The following is a 13,225-nucleotide window of genomic DNA, read 5'->3' on the forward strand; positions in this document are numbered from 1 at the left end:
GCGAATGAGTGTGTGAGAGAGAGTATGAGTGTGTGAGAGAGAATGGGTGCGTGAGAGAGAGAATGGGTGCGTGAGAGAGAGAATGAGTGTTTGAGAGGGAGAATGTGTGTGTGAGAGAGAGAATGAGTGTTTGAGAGAGAGAATGAGTGTTTGAGAGAGAATGTGTGCGTGAGATCGAGAATGTGTGTGAGAGAGAGAATGTGTGTGTGAGAGAATGTGTGTGTGAGAGAGAGAATGTGTGTGTGTGAGAGAGAATGTGTGTGTGTGAGAGAATGTGTGTGTGAGAGAGAGAATGTGTGTGTGTGAGAGAGAATGTGTGTGTGAGAGAGAGAATGTGTGTGTGTGAGAGAGAATGTGTGTGTGAGAGAGAGAATGTGTGTGTGAGAGAGAGAATGCGTGTGTGAGAGAGAATGCGTGTGTGAGAGAGAATGTGTGTGTGTGAGAGAGAATGTGTGTGTGTGAGAGAGAATGCGTGTGTGAGAGAGAATGCGTGTGTGAGAGAGAGAGAATGCGTGTATGAGAGAGAGAATGCGTGTGTGCGAGAGAGAGAATGCGTGTGTGAGAAAGAATGCGTGTGTGAGAGAGAGAATGCACGCGAGAGAGAGCGAATGAGTGTGGGAGAGAGAGAGCGAATGAGTGTGTGAGAGAGAGTATGATTGTGTGAGAGAGAGAATGGGTGCGTGAGAGAGAGAATGGGTGCGTGAGTGAGAGAATGAGTGTTTGAGAGAGAGAGAATGTGTTTGTGAGAGAGAGAATGCGTGTGAGAGAGAATGCGTGCATGCGAGACAGTGAATGCATGTATGAGAGAGGGAAAATGTGTGTGTGTGTGAGAGAGAATGTGTGTGTGTGAGAGAGAATGTGTGTGTGTGAGAGAGAATGTGTGTGAGAGAGAGAGAATGTGTGTGTGTGAGAGAGAATGTGTGTGTGAGAGAGAGAATGTGTGTGTGAGAGAGAATGTGTGTGTGTGAGAGAGAATGCGTGTGTGAGAGAGAGAGAATGTGTGTGTGTGAGAGAGAATATGTGTGTGTGAGAGAAAATGTGTGTGTTTGTGAGAGAGAATGTGTGTGTGTGAGAGAGAATGTGTGTGTGTGATAGAGAATGTGTGTGTGTGTGAGAGAGAATGTGTGTGTGAGAGAGAATGTGTGTGTGAGAGAGAGAATGTGTGTGTGAAGAGAATGCGTGTGTGAGAGAGAATGCGTGTGTGAGAGAGAGAGAATGCGTGTGAGAGAGAGAGAATGTGTGTGTGTGAGAGAGAGAATGTGTGTGTGTGAGAGTGAATGTGTGTGTGTGAGAGAAAATGTGTGTGTTTGTGAGAGAGAATGTATGTGTGTGAGAGAGAATGTGTGTGTGAGAGAATGTGTGTGTGTGTGAGAGAATGTGTGTGTGACAGAGAGAATGTGTGTGTGTGTGAGAGAGAATTTGTGTGTGTGAGAGAGAATGCGTGTGAGAGAGAGAGAATGTGTGTGTGTGAGAGAGAGAATGTGTGTGTGTGAGAGAGAATGTGTGTGTGTGAGAGAGAATGTGTGTGTGTGAGAGAGAATGTGTGTGAGAGAGAATGTGTGTGTGAGAGAGAGAATGTGTGTGTGTGTGAGAGAGAATGTGTGTGTGTGAGAGAGAATGCGTGTGAGAGAGAGAATGTGTGTGTGAGAGAGAATGCGTGTGTGAGAGAGCGAATGAGTGTGGGAGAGAGAGAGCGAATGAGTGTGTGAGAGAGAGAATGAGTGTATGAGAGAGGGAATGAGTGTGTGAGAGAGAGAATGGGTGCGTGAGAGAGAGAATGGGTGCGTGAGAGAGAGAATGAGTGTTTGAGAGAGATAATGTGTTTGTGAGATAGAGAATGAGTGTTTGAGAGAGAATGTGTGCGTGAGAGAGAGAATAAGTGTGAAAGAGAATGCGTCTGTGAGAGAGAGAATGCGCGCGTGAGAGAGAGAATGAGTATGGGAGAGAGAGAGAGCGAATGCGTGAGTGAGAGAGAGAATGAGTGTGTGAGAAAGATAATGAGTGTGTGAGAGAGAGAATGAGTGTGCGAGAGAGAGAATGCGTGTGAGAGAGAATGCGTGCATGCGAGAGAGAGAATGGGTGCGTGAGAGAATGAGTGTTTGAGAGAGAGAATGTGTGTGTGTGAGAGAGAATGAGTGTTTGAGAGAGAATGTGTGCGTGAGAGAGAGAATAAGTGTGAAAGAGAAGACGTCTGTGAGAGAGAGAATGCGCGCGTGAGAGAGAGACTGAGTATGGGAGAGAGAGAGAGCGAATGCGTGACTGAGAGAGAGAATGAGTGTGTGAGAAAGAGAATGAGCGTGTGAGAGAGAGAATGAGTGTGCGAGAGAGAGAATACGTGTGTGAGAAAATGCATGCGTGAGAGAGAGAGAATGCATGCATGAGAGAGAGAAAATATGTGTGTGTGTGAGAGAGAATGTGTGTGTGTGAGAGAGAATGTGTGTGTGTGAGAGAGAATGAGTGTGTGTGAGAGAGAATGCGTGTGTGTGAGAGAGAGAGAATGCGTCTATGAGAGAGAGAGAATGCGTCTATGAGAGAGAGAATGCGTGTGTGCGAGAGAGAGAATGCAAGAGAGAGAATGCGTGTGTGAGAAAGAATGCGTGTGTGTGAGAGAGAGAATGCGGAATGCGTGTGTGTGAGAGAGAGAATGTGTGCATTTGAGAGAGAGAGAATGCATGTATGAGAGAGAAAAAATGTGTGTGTGTGTGAGAGAGAATGTGTGTGTGTGAGAGAGAATGTGTGTGTGAGAGAGAGAATGTGTGTGTGTGAGAGAGAATGTGTGTGTGAGAGAGAATGTGTGTGTGAGAGAGAGAATGTGTGTGTGTGAGAGAGAATGTGTGTGTGAGAGAGAGAATGTGTGTGTGAGAGAGAGAATGTGTGTGTGTGAGAGAGAGAATGTGTGTGTGTGAGAGAGAATGTGTGTGTGAGAGAGAGAGAGAATGAGTCTATGAGAGAGAGAGAATGCGTCTATGAGACAGAGAATGCGTGTGTGCGAGAGAGAGAATGCAAGAGAGAGAATGCGTGTGTGAGAAAGAATGCGTGTGTGAGAGAGAGAGAATGCGGAATGCATGTGTGTGAGAGAGAGAATGCGGAATGCGTGTGTGTGAGAGAGTGAATGTGTGCATTTGAGAGAGAGAGAATGCATGTATGAGAGAGAGAAAATGTGTGTGTGTGAGAGAGAGAATGTGAGTGTGTGAGAGAGAATGTGTGTGTGTGAGAGAGAATGTGTGTGTGAGAGAGAGAATGTGTGTGTGTGAGAGAGAATGTGTGTGTGTGAGAGAGAATGTGTGTGTGAGAGAGAGAATGTGTGTGTGAGAGGGAGAGAGAATGCGTCTATGAGAGAGAGAGAATGCGTCTATGAGACAGAGAATGCATGTGTGCGAGAGAGAGAATGCAAGAGAGAGAATGCGTGTGTGAGAGAGAATGCGTGTGTGAGAGAGAGAGAATGCATGTGAGAGAGAGAGAATGCGTGTGTGTGAGAGAGAGAATGTGTGTGTGTGAGAGAGAATATGTGTGTGTGAGAGAAAATGTGTGTGTTTGTGAGAGAGAATGTGTGTGTGTGAGAGACAATGTGTGTGTGTGATAGAGAATGTGTGTGTGTGTGAGAGAGAATGTGTGTGTGAGAGAGAATGTGTGTGAGAGAGAGAGAATGTGTGTGTGAGAGAGAATGCGTGTGTGAGAGAGAATGCGTGTGAGAGAGAGAGAATGCGTGTGAGAGAGAGAGAGAATGTGTGTGTGAGAGAGAGAGAATGTGTGTGTGTGAGAGAGAATGTGTGTGTGTGAGAGAAAATGTGTGTGTTTGTGAGAGAGAATATGTGTGTGTGAGAGAGAATGTGTGTGTGAGAGAATGTGTGTGTGTGAGAGAGAATGTGTGTGTGACAGAGAGAATGTGTGTGTGTGAGAGAAAGAATGTGTGTGTGTGAGAGAGAATGTGTGTGTGTGAGAGAAAATGTGTGTGTTTGTGAGAGAGAATGTGTTTGTGTGAGAGAGAATGTGTGTGTGTCGGAGAGAATGTGTGTGAGAGAGAATGTGTGTGTGTGAGAGAGAATGTGTGTGTGAGAGAGAGAATCTGTGTGTGTGTGAGAGAGAATGTGTGTGTGTGAGAGAGAGCGCGTGTGAGAGAGAGAGAATGTGTGTGTGTGAGAGAGAATGCGTGTGTGAGAGAGAATGCGTGTGTGAGAGAGAGAGAATGCGTGTATGAGAGAGAGAATGCGTGTGTGCGAGAGAGAGAATGCAAGAGAGAGGATGCGTGTGTGAGAAAGAATGCGTGTGTGAGAGAGAGAATGCACGCGTGAGAGAGCGAATGAGTGTGGGAGAGAGAGAGCGAATGAGTGTGTGAGAGACAGTATGAGTGTGTGAGAGAGAATGGGTGCGTGAGAGAGAGAATGGGTGCGTGAGAGAGAGAATGAGTGTTTGAGAGGGAGAATGTGTGTGTGTGAGAGAGAATGTGTGTGTGTGAGAGAATGTGTGTGTGTGAGAGAGAATGTGTGTGTGTGAGAGAGAATGTGTGAGAGAGAGAGAATGTGTGTGTGTGAGAGAGAATGTGTGTGTGTGAGAGAGAATGTGTGTGTGAGAGAGAGAATGCGTGTGTGAGAGAGAATGCGTGTGTGAGAGAGAATGCGTGTGTGAGAGAGAATGTGTGTGTGTGAGAGAGAATGTGTGTGTGTGAGAGAGAATGCGTGTGTGAGAGAGAATGCGTGTGTGAGAGAGAGAGAATGCGTGTATGAGAGAGAGAATGCGTGTGTGCAAGAGAGAGAATGCAAGAGATAGAATGCGTGTGTGAGAAAGAATGCGTGTGTGAGAGAGAGAATGCACGCGAGAGAGAGCGAATGAGTGTGGGAGAGAGAGAGCGAATGAGTGTGTGAGAGAGAGTATGAGTGTGTGAGAGAGAATGGGTGCGTGAGAGAGAGAATGGGTGCGTGAGAGAGAGAATGGGTGCGTGAGAGAGAGAATGAGTGTTTGAGAGAGAGAATGTGTGTGTGAGAGAGGGAATGAGTGTGTGAGAGAGAGAATGGGTGCGTGAGAGAGAGAATGGGTGCGTGAGAGAGAGAATGAGTGTTTGAGAGAGAGAATGTGTGTGTGAGAGAGAGAATGAGTGTTTGAGAGAGAATGTGAGCGTGAGAGATAGAATAAGTGTGAAAGAGAATGCGTCTGTGAGAGAGAGAATGCGCGCGTGAGAGAGAGAATGAGTATGGGAGAGAGAGAGCGCGAATGCGTGAGTGAGAGAGAGAATGAGTGTGTGAGAAAGAGAATGAGTGTGTGAGAGAGAGAATGAGTGTGCGAGAGAGAGAATGCGTGTGAGAGAGAATGCGCGCATGCGAGAGAGAGAATGCATGTATGAGAGAGGGAAAATGTGTGTGTGTGTGAGAGAGAATGTGTGTGTGTGAGAGAGAATGTGTGTGTGTGAGAGAGAATGTGTGTGAGAGAGAGAGAAACTGTGTGTGTGTGAGAGAGAATGTGTGTGTGAGAGAGAGAATGTGTGTGTGTGAGAGAGAATGTGTGTGTGTGAGAGAGAATGCGTGTGTGAGAGAGAGTATGTGTGTGTGAGAGAGAGAGAATGTGTGTGTGTGAGAGAGAATATGTGTGTGTGAGAGAAAATGTGTGTGTTTGTGAGAGAGAATGTGTGTGTGTGAGAGAGAATGTGTGTGTGTGAGAGAGAATGTGTGTGAGAGAGAAAGTGTGTGTGTGAGAGAGAATGTGTGTGTGAGAGAGAGAATGTGTGTGTGTGAGAGAGAGAATGTGTGTGTGTGAGAGAGAATGCGTGTGAGAGAGAATGCGTGTGTGAGAGAATGCGTGTGTGAGAGAGAGAGAATGCGTGTATGAGAGAGAGAATGCGTGTGTGCGAGAGAGAGAATGCAAGAGAGAGAATGCGTGTGTGAGAAAGAATGCGTGTGTGAGAGAGAGAATGCACGCGAGAGAGAGCGAATGAGTGTGGGAGAGAGAGAGCGAATGAGTGTGTGAGAGAGAGTATGAGTGTGTGAGAGAGAATGGGTGCGTGAGAGAGAGAATGGGTGCGTGAGAGAGAGAATGAGTGTTTGAGAGGGAGAATGTGTGTGTGAGAGAGAGAATGAGTGTTTGAGAGAGAGAATGAGTGTTTGAGAGAGAATGTGTGCGTGAGATCGAGAATGTGTGTGAGAGAGAGAATGTGTGTGTGAGAGAATGTGTGTGTGAGAGAGAGAATGTGTGTGTGTGAGAGAGAATGTGTGTGTGTGAGAGAATGTGTGTGTGAGAGAGAGAATGTGTGTGTGTGAGAGAGAATGTGTGTGAGAGAGAGAGAATGTGTGTGTGTGAGAGAGAATGTGTGTGTGTGAGAGAGAATGTGTGTGTGAGAGAGAGAATGTGTGTGTGAGAGAGAGAATGCGTGTGTGAGAGAGAATGCGTGTGTGAGAGAGAATGTGTGTGTGTGAGAGAGAATGTGTGTGTGTGAGAGAGAATGCGTGTGTGAGAGAGAATGCGTGTGTGAGAGAGAGAGAATGCGTGTATGAGAGAGAGAATGCGTGTGTGCGAGAGAGAGAATGCGTGTGTGAGAAAGAATGCGTGTGTGAGAGAGAGAATGCACGCGAGAGAGAGCGAATGAGTGTGGGAGAGAGAGAGCGAATGAGTGTGTGAGAGAGAGTATGATTGTGTGAGAGAGAGAATGGGTGCGTGAGAGAGAGAATGGGTGCGTGAGTGAGAGAATGAGTGTTTGAGAGAGAGAATGTGTGTGTGAGAGAGAGAATGCGTGTGAGAGAGAATGCGTGCATGCGAGAGAGTGAATGCATGTATGAGAGAGGGAAAATGTGTGTGTGTGTGAGAGAGAATGTGTGTGAGAGAGAGAGAATGTGTGTGTGTGAGAGAGAATGTGTGTGTGAGAGAGAGAATGTGTGTGTGAGAGAGAATGTGTGTGTGTGAGAGAGAATGCGTGTGTGAGAGAGAGAGAATGTGTGTGTGTGAGAGAGAATATGTGTGTGTGAGAGAAAATGTGTGTGTTTGTGAGAGAGAATGTGTGTGTGTGAGAGAGAATGTGTGTGTGTGATAGAGAATGTGTGTGTGTGTGAGAGAGAATGTGTGTGTGAGAGAGAATGTGTGTGAGAGAGAGAGAATGTGTGTGTGAAGAGAATGCGTGTGTGAGAGAGAATGCGTGTGTGAGAGAGAGAGAATGCGTGTGAGAGAGAGAGAATGTGTGTGTGTGAGAGAGAGAATGTGTGTGTGTGAGAGTGAATGTGTGTGTGTGAGAGAAAATGTGTGTGTTTGTGAGAGAGAATGTATGTGTGTGAGAGAGAATGTGTGTGTGAGAGAATGTGTGTGTGTGAGAGAGAATGTGTGTGTGACAGAGAGAATGTGTGTGTGTGAGAGAGAATTTGTGTGTGTGAGAGAGAATGCGTGTGAGAGAGAGAGAATGTGTGTGTGTGAGAGAGAGAATGTGTGTGTGTGAGAGAGAATGTGTGTGTGTGAGAGAGAATGTGTGTGTGTGAGAGAGAATGTGTGTGAGAGAGAATGTGTGTGTGAGAGAGAGAATGTGTGTGTGTGTGAGAGAGAATGTGTGTGTGTGAGAGAGAATGCGTGTGAGAGAGAGAATGTGTGTGTGAGAGAGAATGCGTGTGTGAGAGAGGGAATGAGTGTGGGAGAGAGAGAGCGAATGAGTGTGTGAGAGAGAGAATGAGTGTATGAGAGAGGGAATGAGTGTGTGAGAGAGAGAATGGGTGCGTGAGAGAGAGAATGGGTGCGTGAGAGAGAGAATGAGTGTTTGAGAGAGATAATGTGTTTGTGAAATAGAGAATGAGTGTTTGAGAGAGAATGTGTGCTTGAGAGAGAGAATAAGTGTGAAAGAGAATGCGTCTGTGAGAGAGAGAATGCGCGCGTGAGAGAGAGAATGAGTATGGGAGAGAGAGAGAGCGAATGCGTGAGTGAGAGAGAGAATGAGTGTGTGAGAAAGATAATGAGTGTGTGAGAGAGAGAATGAGTGTGCGAGAGAGAGAATGCGTGTGAGAGAGAATGCGTGCATGCGAGAGAGAGAATGGGTGCGTGAGAGAGAGAATGAGTGTTTGAGAGAGTGAATGTGTGTGTGTGAGAGAGAATGAGTGTTTGAGAGAGAATGTGTGCGTGAGAGAGAGAATAAGTGTGAAAGAGAAGACGTCTGTGAGAGAGAGAATGCGCGCGTGAGAGAGAGACTGAGTATGGGAGAGAGAGAGAGCGAATGCGTGACTGAGAGAGAGAATGAGTGTGTGAGAAAGAGAATGAGCGTGTGAGAGAGAGAATGAGTGTGCGAGAGAGAGAATACGTGTGTGAGAAAATGCATGCGTGAGAGAGAGAGAATGCATGCATGAGAGAGAGAAAATATGTGTGTGTGTGAGAGAGAATGTGTGTGTGTGAGAGAGAATGTGTGTGTGTGAGAGAGAATGAGTGTGTGTGAGAGAGAATGCGTGTGTGTGAGAGAGAGAGAATGCGTCTATGAGAGAGAGAGAATGCGTCTATGAGAGAGAGAATGCGTGTGTGCGAGAGAGAGAATGCAAGAGAGAGAATGCGTGTGTGAGAAAGAATGCGTGTGTGTGAGAGAGAGAATGCGGAATGCGTGTGTGTGAGAGAGAGAATGTGTGCATTTGAGAGAGAGAGAATGCATGTATGAGAGTGAGAAAATGTGTGTGTGTGAGAGAGAATGTATGTGTGTGAGAGAGAATGTGTGTGTGTGAGAGAGAATGTGTGTGAGAGAGAATGTGTGTGTGTGAGAGAGAATGTGTGTGTGAGAGAGAGAATGTGTGTGTGTGAGAGAGAATGTGTGTGTGTGAGAGAGAATGCGTGTGAGAGAGAGAGAATGTGTGTGTGAGAGAGAATGCGTGTGTGAGAGAGAATGCGTGTGTGAGAGAGAGAGAATGCGTGTGAGAGAGAGAGAATGTGTGCGTGTGAGAGAGAATGTGTGTGTGAGAGAAAATGTGTGTGTTTGTGAGAGAGAATGTGTGTGTGTGAGAGGGAATGTGTGTGTGTGAGAGAGAATGTGTGGGAGAGAGAATGTGTGTGTGTGAGAGAGAATGTGTGCGTGAGAGAGAGAATGTGTGCGTGTGTGAGAGAGAATGTGTGTGTGTGAGAGAGAATGCGTGTGAGAGAGAGAGAATGTGTGTGTGTGAGAGAGAGAATGTGTGTGTGTGAGAGAGAATGTGTGTGTGTGAGAGAAAATGTGTGTGTTTGTTAGAGAGAATGTGTGTGTGTGAGAGAGAATGTGTGTGTGTGAGAGAGAATGTGTGAGAGAGAATGTGTGTGTGTGAGAGAGAATGTGTGTGTGAGAGCGAGAATGTGTGTGTGTGTGTGAGAGAGAATGCGTGTGAGAGAGAGAGAATGTGTGTGTGTGAGAGAGAATGCGTGTGTGAGAGAGAATGCGTGTGTGAGAGAGAGAGAATGCGTGTATGAGAGAGAGCATGCGTGTGTGCGAGAGAGAGAATGCAAGAGAGAGAATGCGTTTGTGAGAAAGAATGCGTGTGTGAGAGAGAGAATGCATGCGTGAGAGAGCAAATGAGTGTGGGAGAGAGAGAGCGAATGAGTGCGTGAGAGAGAGTATGAGTGTGTGAGAGAGAATGGGTGCGTGACAGAGAGAATGGGTGCGTGAGAGAGAGAATGAGTGTTTGAGAGGTAGAATGTGTGTGTGTGAGAGAGAATGAGTATTTGAGAGATAGAATGAGTGTTTGAGACAGAATGTGTGCGTGAGAGAGAGAATGTGTGTGAGAGAGAGAATGTGTGTTTGTGAGAGAATGTGTGTGTGAGAGAGAGAATGTGTGTGTGTGAGAGAGAATGTGTGTGTTTGAGAGAGAATGTGTGTGAGAGAGAGAGAATGTGTGTGTGTGAGAGAGAATGTGTGTGTGTGAGAGAATGTGTGTGTGTGAGAGAGAATGTGTGTGTGTGAGAGAGAATGTGTGTGAGAGAGAGAGAATGTGTGCGTGTGAGAGAGAATGCGTGTGTGAGAGAGAATGCGTGTGTGAGAGAGAATGCGTGTGTGAGAGAGAATGTGTGTGTGTGAGAGAGAATGTGTGTGTGTGAGAGAGAATGCGTGTGTGAGAGAGAATGCGTGTGCGAGAGAGAGAGAATGCGTGTATGAGAGAGAGAATGCGTGTGTGCGAGAGAGAGAATGGGTGCGTTAGAGAGAGAATGGGTGCGTGAGAAGAGAATAAGTGTTTGAGAGAGAGAATGTGTGTGTGAGAGAGAGAATGAGTGTTTGAGAGAGAATGTGTGCGTGAGAGAGAGAATAAGTGTGAAAGAGAATGCGTCAGTGAGAGAGAGAATGCGCGCGTGAGAGAGAGAATGAGTATGGGAGAGAGAGAGAGCGAATGTGTGAGTGAGAGAGAGAATGAGTGTGTGAGAAAGAGAATGAGTGTGTGAGAGAGAGAATGAGTGTGCGAGAGAGAGAATGCGTGTGTGAGAAAATGCGTGCGTGAGAGAGAGAGAATGCATGCAAGAGAGAGAGAATATATGTGTGTGTGTGAGAGAGAATGTGTGTGTGTGAGAGAGAATGTGTGTGTGTGAGAGAGAATGAGTGTGTGTGAGAGAGAATGCGTGTGTGAGATAGAGAGAGAATGCGTCTATGAGAGAGAGAGAATGCGTCTATGAGAGAGAGAATGCGTGTGTGCGAGAGAGAGAATGCAAGAGAGAGAATGCGTGTGTGAGAAAGAATGCGTGTGTGAGAGAGAGAGAATGCGGAATGCGTGTGTGTGAGAGAGAGAATGCGGAATGCGCGTGTGTGAGAGAGAGAATGCGTGCATGTGAGAGAGAGAGAATGCATGTATGAGAGAGAGAAAATGTGTGTGTGTGTGAGAGAGAATGTGTGTGTGTGAGAGAGAATGTGTGTGTGAGAGAGAGAATGTGTGTGTGAGAGAGAGAATGTGTGTGTGTGAGGGAGAATGTGTGTGTGTGAGAGAGAATGCGTGTGTGAGAGAGAGAGAATGCGTGTATGAGAGAGAGAATGCGTGTGTGCGAGAGAGAGAGAATGCGTGTGTGTGAGAGAGAGAGTGCGGAATGCGTGTGTGTGAGAGAGAGAATGCATGCATGAGAGAGAGAAAATATGTGTGTGTGTGAGAGAGAATGTGTGTGTGTGAGAGAGAATGAGTGTGTGAGAGAGAGAATGTGTGTGTGAGAGAGAGAATGCGTGTGTGAGAGAGAGAGAGAATGCGTCTATGAGAGAGAGAGAATGCGTCTATGAGAGAGAGAATGCGTGTGTGCGAGAGAGAGAATGCAAGAGAGAGAATGCGTGTGTGAGAAAGAATGCGTGTGTGAGAGAGAGAGAATGCGGAATGTGTGTGTGTGAGAGAGAGAATGCGGAATGCGTGTGTGTGAGAGAGAATGCGTGCATGTGAGAGAGAGAATGCATGTATGAGAGAGAGAAAATGTGTGTGTGTGTGTGAGAGAGAATGTGTGTGTGTGAGAGAGAATGTGTGTGTGTGAGAGAGAATGTGTGTGTGAGAGAGAGAATGTGTGTGTGTGAGAGAGAATGTGTGTGTGAGAGAGAATGTGTGTGTGAGAGAGAGAATGTGTGTGTGTGAGAGAGAATGTGTGTGTGAGAGAGAGAATGTGTGTGTGAGAGAGAATGTGTGTGTGTGAGAGAGAGAATGTGTGTGTGTGAGAGAGAATGTGTGTGTGAGAGAGAGAGAGAATGCGTCTATGAGAGAGAGAATGCGTCTATGAGTGAGAGAATGCGTGTGTGCGAGAGAGAGAATGCAAGAGAGAGAATGCGTGTGTGAGAAAGATTGCGTGTGTGAGAGAGAGAGAATGCGGAATGCATGTGTGTGAGAGAGAGAATGCGGAATGCGTGTGTGTGAGAGAGTGAATGTGTGCATTTGAGAGAGAGAGAATGCATGTATGAGAGAGAGAAAATGTGTGTGTGTGTGAGAGAATGTGAGCGTGTGAGAGAGAATGTGTGTGTGTGTGAGAGAATGTGTGTGTGTGAGAGAGAATGTGTGTGTGAGAGAGAGAATGTGTGTGTGTGAGAGAGAATGTGTGTGTGTGAGAGAGAATGTGTGTGTGATAGAGAGAATGTGTGTGTGAGAGAGAGAGAGAATGCGTCTATGAGAGAGAGAGAATGCGTCTATGAGACAGAGAATGCATGTGTGCGAGAGAGAGAATGCAAGAGAGAGAATGCGTGTGTGAGAGAGAATGCGTGTGTGAGAGAGAGAGAATGCGTGTGAGAGAGAGAGAATGTGTGTGTGAGAGAGAATGCGTGTGTGAGAGAGAATGCGTGTGTGAGAGAGAGAGAATGCGTGTGAGAGAGAGAGAATGTGTGTTTGTGAGAGAGAGAATGTGTGTGTGTGAGAGAGAATGTGTGTGTGTGAGAGAAAATGTGTGTGTTTGTGAGAGAGAATGTGTGTGTGTGAGAGAGAATGTGTGTGTGTGATAGAGAATGTGTGTGTGTGTGAGAGAGAATGTGTGTGTGAGAGAGAATGTGTGTGAGAGAGAGAGAATGTGTGTATGAGAGAGAATGCGTGTGTGAGAGAGAATGCGTGTGTGAGAGAGAGAGAATGCGTGTGAGAGAGAGAGAATGTGTGTGTGTGAGAGAGAGAATGTGTGTGTGTGAGAGAGAATGTGTGTGTGTGAGAGAAAATGTGTGTGTTTGTGAGAGAGAATGTGTGTGTGTGAGAGAGAATGTGTGTGTGAGAGAATGTGTGTGTGTGAGAGAGAATGTGTGTGTGACAGAGAGAATGTGTGTGTGTGTGAGAGAGAATTTGTGTGTGTGAGAGAGAATGCGTGTGAGAGAGAGAGAATGTGTGTGTGTGAGAGAGAGAATGTGTGTGTGTGAGAGAGAATGTGTGTGTGTGAGAGAAAATGTGTGTGTTTGTGAGAGAGAATGTGTGTGTGTGAGAGAGAATGTGTGTGTGTCAGAGAGAATGTGTGTGTGTGAGAGAGAATGTGTGTGTGTGAGAGAGAATGTGTGTGTGAGAGAGAGAATGTGTGTGTGTGTGAGAGAGAATGTGTGTGTGTGAGAGAGAGCGCGTGTGAGAGAGAGAGAATGTGTGTGTGTGAGAGAGAATGCGTGTGTGAGAGAGAATGCGTGTGTGAGAGAGAGAGAATGCGTGTATGAGAGAGAGAATGTGTGTGTGCGAGAGAGAGAATGCAAGAGAGAGAATGCGTGTGTGAGAAAGAATGCGTGTGTGAGAGAGAGAATGCACGCGTGAGAGAGCGAATGAGTGTGGGAGAGAGAGAGCGAATGAGTGTGTGAGAGACAGTATGAGTGTGTGAGAGAGAATGGGTGCGTGAGAGAGAGAATGGGTGCGTG

This window comes from Chiloscyllium punctatum, chromosome 14 (assembly GCF_047496795.1).
Source record: "Chiloscyllium punctatum isolate Juve2018m chromosome 14, sChiPun1.3, whole genome shotgun sequence".
NCBI lineage: Eukaryota > Metazoa > Chordata > Chondrichthyes > Orectolobiformes > Hemiscylliidae > Chiloscyllium > Chiloscyllium punctatum.